The 7,571-nt window shown below is 39.6% G+C and overlaps 1 pseudogene; it reads left to right on the top strand.

Annotated features, from left to right (window-relative positions):
* The first annotated feature begins 5,721 nt into the window (after positions 1 to 5,721).
* LOC130986343 (3-ketoacyl-CoA synthase 6-like) lies at positions 5,722 to 7,305 on the top strand (annotated as a pseudogene).
* Positions 7,306 to 7,571: the final 266 nt, after the last annotated feature.

Below are 7,571 nucleotides of genomic sequence, written 5' to 3' on the forward strand. Positions count from 1 at the left end.
TGATGGGAAACTATGCTACTATCACAAATAGTAAATTGCAATGAGAGTCTTTTAAATGTTGTAGTCTGACTAGTTGATGGAGTTTTAATGGATAAGTAACTACGACAACCTAACACGCTGCGGCCTGTGTCAGTATCAACTACAACTACTTGATATTTTTATCCGATTATATTATAAGAAAGTGTTAATTACTAATATATACCACCTCGTTTCATACAAGCTGCAGCGAGGTTCCCCAACTAGTCTTTTTCCTACTCGTGATTTAGTTTAATTAGACGTATACATGAATTAATTAAATGAAGGGGTGAGTTAGAGAAAGTGGAGTGTGGAGGAGGGCATTAAACGAGCATTAGATGCAGTGAGTAGTGAGTAGCTCCACCACTGCCTCCTTCATAACTATACGTCTCTGTCATCTCCGACTCACTCACCTCTATCTGCCGACACCATATTTAAAGCACTGCATATGCATGCTATGCTCTCTCTTATTTTGTCCATAAATTTAATTGCGCTCCCGTTTTTCCATTATAATGCCATGTTATCTATGTGTACCATCGTCTTCATATATACAGAAATGCAATCTTTATATATATACTAATAATGTATTTTTTGTGTATGATATATGATTGTGTTCTTGGTTAAATCCTAAATGAGTGAAAAGATTTATATGACTCATATAGATGTTGTGTGTTTGACCATATATGTACTTCGTATATAGTAATATGGCAGTTTCTCAAGAGATAAATGGTGTCGGTCTAAAAAAATTGAAATTCTATAAAAATGTTCGATATCTTAATAATTGAAAGTCATATTATATACATAGCTGCAGCGATATATAAAAGTCTCGGAAAATGTCACAAGTATGGAAGTTATTTCATCAATTGTTTCATGAAATTGGAAAGTCTACTATTTTAGCAAAAAGCTGGTATGTTAATCACAATATATGTGGGTCTTGATGGCAAAGGCTCAAACCGAAATAGAAGGGAAGAAAAGAGAGGAGAATTTGAATGTACAATTATTCACTTCTGGCCATTGTAAAATAAAATATTTAAATTATCGTTATAGAATTAGTTTGTGCATGTATGGTTCTTGCCTTCATTCTTGTGTTTTGTGGAAAATTTCTCATTTATAACTAAAAACTCAACAATATTTTATTAAGAAATTGTTTTTAGCTGTGGTGTGATCTGTTACATAAAATAAAATAGAAAGATAGGCTGTTGAAAAGAAATCTTAACATTAATTTATTTTATCATGCTATTCAAAAGGTTACGTACAAAAATTGATAATAGATACATTTAATGAGCTGGAAGTTGGTGGGTGTGTTAATGATATAAATTCAAAGTCAGCTGTACAATGGGCCTATCATAAGTGATTGGGTCGAGGATTAAATCCATAGATGGGCCGAAATGTAAATCCATAAGGTTAATTCTATTCGTTGCCACTTAAAATTATAATAAGAAATATTATAAAAGGGTTATTGCCGTAAAATACATCAAGTTTGTCAATTTTCTGGTTTATATCATCAATTTTTTTTTTTGTCAGAAAATACATGAATTTGTAATTTGTTCTGAATTGTCCCACCATTTATAATTTCGCCCAAATTAATCTGAGGTGGTAGTCGGATTGCCAACGTGACAGCCGGAACTGCCAACGTGGCTGTCGAAATTGCCAAATCACACGTACACACACTTTTCTCTCTCTCTCTCTCTCTCACACACACACACACATACACAAACACACCCACTGCGCCTCACACACACACACGCACAGCCCCACCCCCTTCTTCATCGCCGCCGCCATCGCCTCTCATCCCATAGCCACTCCCTGTCTCTCTCTCTCTCTCTCTCTCTCTCGACCGACAAGCAGTAGGAACGATGGCAAAGCCACCGCCACCGTCGAGCCGCCTACAGTCGCTGCGTCTCCCTCTCTTTTTTGCCGCCGTTCCCCGGAGACAGCAGCAGCGCCTCTGCCTTCTTCTTCCACTGACAGCAGCACCTCCCCCCTCTCTCTCGACCGACGACAAGAGAAAATTCTCGACAACAGTAGATAAGCCTCAATTATCCACATCAAACCCATTTTGGGCGAAATTAAACCCCAAATTGAAATAAATAAACAACAGCAGTAGGAGAAAAATATAACCTGGAAAACAAGGTGATATGCAGCAGCTATTCTCTTTCTTGTCTTGCATTACTACTTCCTCATTTCTCTCCAGTTTTCCCACCGAGTCGTCACTGGAAATTTTGGGGAAAGGGGTGGCTGGATTTAGGGATCTAGGGTTTGAGAGCCTAGGGCTCGGCGGCGACGGCTCTACCGTCGTTTCGACCGAAGTAGGGAAGAGACGAGTGAGGGAGAGGGAGATGTGCAGCGGCGGTCGTCTCTTCGCCGGCGGCTGCTGCTGTGGTTGTGTATGTGTGTGCAGAGGAGAGAGAGAGAGAGAGAGAGAGAGAGAGAGAGAGATGGGTGGTTATGGGATGAGAGGGCGGCGACGACGCTACCGTCGCCGGAGAAGGAAGAAGGGGTGGGGCTGTGCGTGTGTGTGTGTGAGGCGCAGTGGGTGTGTTTGTGTGTGTGTGTGTGTGTGTGTGTGTGTGTGAGAGAGAGAGAGAGAGAGAGAGAGAGAGATAGAGAGAGAGAGAAGTGTGTGATTTGGCAATTCCGGCAGCCACCTTGACAATTCCGACTGTCACGTTGGCAATTCGACTGCCACCTCAGATTAATTTGGGCGAAATTATAAATGGTGGGACAATTCAGAACAAATTACAAATTCATGTATTTTTTGGCAAAAAAAAAGGTGATGATATAAACCAGAAAATTGACAAACTTGATGTATTTAACGGCAATAACCCCTATTATAAATTTAGTATTTTATTCTAGGGATATTTACTGTAAAATACACGAACTTTCAATAAATTTTAGTTTTTCCCACGACCTTTAAATTTTTTTTAAAAAAATACACCACCTTTCGATTTATCCTGATTTTTTCCATGGTGATTATTTATGATGAAATTAAAGTTGATGTGACATAGTAATGCCAACATGAAAAATAACCTAAGTGAAAATCATTCTCTATGAATTGAGGTAGCATAGTAAAATTGATGTATCTGTGAATTGAAAATCCCTCATATTTAGGTATCACAAAATTTAACTAAAGCGTCCTAAAATAAGCTTTTTCGGGGTATTTCATAGCCGTGAGAGAAATTAGAAAAAAAATTGAAAAATGATGTAGTCTCTCCGTCCCATGAATCTTAACACATATTCCTTTTTGGGTCGTCCCACGAATCTTGACACATTTCTAAATAAGGTAATAATTATTACATTCTCTCTCCTACTTTATTACTTTTATTACATTCTCTCTCATACTTTTATCACTTTTATACTCCCTCCGTCCCAATAATGTTGTCCCCTTTCTTTTGGGTACAGAGATTAAGGAGTGTGAAATTAGTGTTGTAAACTAGAAGGCCCCACATTTTAAGAAGAAATTAAGTATAGCTTAATTATCCTTGTTTCTTCCTCATCTAGGCGGGGCCACACCTGCGCCGCCTCCTTCGCCGATGTCGGCACGGCCACCAGCCGCATCGCCGCCTCTCTCCATCCGTCCACCATTCACCCTCTGTCTCCCTCACTCTCTGACTCGACCCCAGATGCATGATCCCACCGAATCAGACATCGCCTCCCGTCTCCCTTTTTTCTCCCTTCGAGAAGCCACTGCCACCCCTATCTCTCATCCCCTATCTCTCTAGCCGAATCTGAAAACCTCTCCCTCTCTTGCTTCGATTCTGAATGGCAAAAAAGTCGCCTTAAATCGGAGCCCTAACACCCCAAATCTCTCATGCCCGAAATTCGGCGACCGCACGACCAGAAGGCCGCCGCCGCCGCTGAGCCTCAAATCTCCAGTCTACTTTTTCCCTTCGTTCGAGCCCACCAAAGATAAAACACACCATAGAGAAACACCACCACAGATTCAAAGAGATCCACAAATAACAACAACAAAAATAAAAAAATAGAATCTTTTAATTGTTGAGAGAAACAAATGAGAAGGATGAAGAAAAAAAGCCCTAATTTCTGAAAAAAAAAAATAGAGGAGGAGAGGGTGGAAGCGGGAGGGCGGCGGCAGCACAAAGGGCGAAGGTAGGAGGGCGGCGGCTATGGCACAAGAGGAGTGACAGGCGGGCGAAGCAGTGTCAGGTGAGAGATGCTGGCGTCGCCGGAAAGAGGAGCCGCGTCGGGGGCTGAATTCTTAGGGGAGAGCTAGGGCTCGAAATTTGCAGAAGTGGGTAGCTAAATTGAGAATTTGAGAAGGGTGACAGGAGAGAAAGAACCAGACAAGGAGAAAAGGGGGCACAACTCACCGGATTCAGGCGCGGCTGACGCCGCCGAAGAGGGACGGTGACGAAATTTTATGGAAGAAAGAGGCGACTAAACTTCTTCTCTTCCTGTCGTGCTAGTGTGTGTGAGAAATAGAGAGGGTGAGAGAGACGAGAGAGTAGGATGAGTGGATTAATTAGGATGATGTTTAATTAACTAATCAAACCTTAAATTTTGCCTAAAAAGGAAATGGGACAAGATTATTGAGACAAACCAAAAAGGAAAGTGGGACAAGATTATTGGAACGGAGGGAGTACTTTATTAACTACACACTTAAAATACTAATCTACAATTCCTTAATTTCCGTGCCGAAACCAAACGTGTCAAGATTCGTGGGACGGAGGTAGTAATTTTTTTTCCAAATTTTAAAAATCATGAAATTTTCTTTTATTAAAAATTCGTGTCTTTTACAGAAAATATCCCTTTATCCTATGACCATAATTAACAACCTATTAAATACTTAATAAATAACTTAAGTCTATACATAATCCGTTTTAATCATTATAGCCTCTCGTTTTTCTTACCACCATAGACTATGGTTCTTGATGAAATACATGTTTTCGTAGCCATATATAACATTTCTCTTTCAAGAAAGCAATATCGTATATGGTTGGAATGTTGCTATCACAAAATGTTAGCAGAAGATCATTAGGCGTCCGTGCAAATATTTTAAAAAAGCATATTTTATACAGGTCGGCTTAAAGAGCATATTCACGTTTGATGAATGGAAAGGGAAAAATTGGTAAACTCGAGAATTTGATATAATTTGGAGTTTGAGGAATGATTCGAAAAGGAATTTAGTGGCTAAATTTACTATAAAATAATATTTTTTATAACATATATATGAATTATACATAACTTTTATTTACAAAAATAAAAAATTATATACCCTAATTTTAGATTTATCAACCCTAACAATGAACTACAAATGAAATTACTGGAAAAAAAATGATTATACAGTCTAAGAACCCAAGTCAATAATCATAAAATAAAATTAAAGCATATAAAATAAAAATTGAGAAAAAAATGCAAAAAAATATTATGAAAAATTGAAAGTGAAACACAAAATATGAGTGAATCTGAAATGATATAATACTGACGAAGTAGTAGTATATAATGACATATGGTGTGACTGTTTTTAAAATGAAGATACCAAAAATTACAATTCAGAAAACAAAAGAAAAATTGTTTACACGAAAGTTGTTATGAAAAATCAAAATCGGATATTTAAATTCAATAAAGGTTTACGCGAAAGTTGTTATATAAAATCAAAATCAGATATTTAAATTCAATAATGAAGCGATGCTACCGTGGAAAAGTGGATCTTTTATCATGTATAAATGTATACAATCTCTACGATGTTGAATCAATAACTAACAGAATCACAACTTCGATGGCTGAGCCACTGCCAGAGTTAATGTCTCAGTCATCAAAGTTTAGATACCTCAAATTACAAGGGTACCAATACCTGGTAAACAACTTCCTCGTCTTCCTCCTCGTACCAACATTAATAGCTCTTTTCATGGAAACACTAGAAATCATAGAGTTGTATGATTCCATGTATTTCACCTCACTCCACGTTTTCTGCTCGCTCTTCCTCATCATCTACTTTCTAACCTTGTTCGTGATGTGGCGACTGCGGCCAATCTACCTCGTTGATTATGCACTCTTCAAGCCTCCAAATAGATCATGTGAGGATGGGGTGGCTGTTTCGGAGCCCAAGAGCGTGGATTTCCAGATGAAGATTCTAGAACGTTCGGGACTCGGCGAGGAGACGTGTTTGCCGCCAGCCTTGCATTACATTCCTCCGACGGCAAGCATGGAGCCAAGTTCGTCATCTTCTCTTGCATGGATTCTCTTCTCGACCCAAAAAATATCGACATTTTGGTGGTGAACTCTGTTCTCTCCGACGCCGTCGCTCACAGCCATGGGGGTTAACAAGTACAAATTGAGGAGTGACATCAAGAGCTTCAATCTGTCCGGGATGGGTTGCAGTGCCGGTTTGATCTCCGTTGATCTTCTCCAACAATACCCTTATTCCAATGCTGTTGTCATAAGCACTGCCCCCAACTGCTATTGGGGGAAAGAAAGGGCGATGCTCCTCACCAACTGCTTGTTCAGAATGGGCGGCGCCGCCCTCCTCCTCTTATCCAACCGCCGCACGGATCGCCGTCGGGCTAAGTACCACCTGGCACACGTGGTGATCAGAACCCATAGAGGAGCAGATGACAAGTCATATAAGTGTGCATCGCAGGAAGAAGATTCCCAAGGGTACATTGGAATAAAGCTGAACATCGATCTCACGGCCGTCGCCGGCGAGGCTCTGAAATCAAACATAACTACGATCGGGCCGCTTGTTCTTCCGGCATCAGAAAAAATTCTATTCATCCTCTCTGTCGCCGGAAGAAAAATCATCAATTCCAAGTGGAAGCTATATATGCCGGATTTCAAGCAAGCATTCGAACACTACTGCATCCACGCCGGCGGAAGGGCGGTGATCGACGAGCTGCAAAAGAGGCTCCGCCTCACCAACGAGCAAGTGGAGGCGTCGAGGATGACGCTGCATAGGTTCGGAAACACTTCTTCTTCATCGTTGTGGTACGAATTGAGCTACATTGAATCTAAAGGTAGGATGAAGAAAGGGGATAGGGTGTGGCAGATCACATTTGGGAGTGGATTTAAGTGCAACAGCGCCGTTTGGAAGTGCAACCGGACCCTCAAGTCGCCGGTCGATGGCCCTTGGGCTGACTGCATTCATAAATATCCTATATATATTCCAGAAGTGCAACTTAATTGAATACAATAATGGGCCTAAATACAATAATGCGCAAAGGGCTTAATCTAAATTGCAAACTTATAAATATTAGCTGTGAGTATATAAACATTAATATTGCTTTTTTGCTTTTGTTTTGTTGTAAGAAATGAAATTATCGCACAAGAATATGTCAGAAGAGAATGTAATTTAATGTGTTTGAAAATAGCTAGTGTGTACCTCATTGAAATTCGATGGGTATCAGTATAATTTATAAGAGAAAACACGTGAAATATTTTCATAATATATTTATAAATCATGGATATTGTTCTATAATAAATGTTAACATGACACGTCAGACTTTATTATTAAACCAGTCTATTTTTAATGTCAAACTAAAATGAAAAATATATTAAAGAGGACTTTCATACGCCCTAATATGACTTAGCGAAATAAA

The sequence above is a fragment of the Salvia miltiorrhiza genome, chromosome 5 (assembly GCF_028751815.1).
Source record: "Salvia miltiorrhiza cultivar Shanhuang (shh) chromosome 5, IMPLAD_Smil_shh, whole genome shotgun sequence".
Taxonomy (NCBI): domain Eukaryota; kingdom Viridiplantae; phylum Streptophyta; class Magnoliopsida; order Lamiales; family Lamiaceae; genus Salvia; species Salvia miltiorrhiza.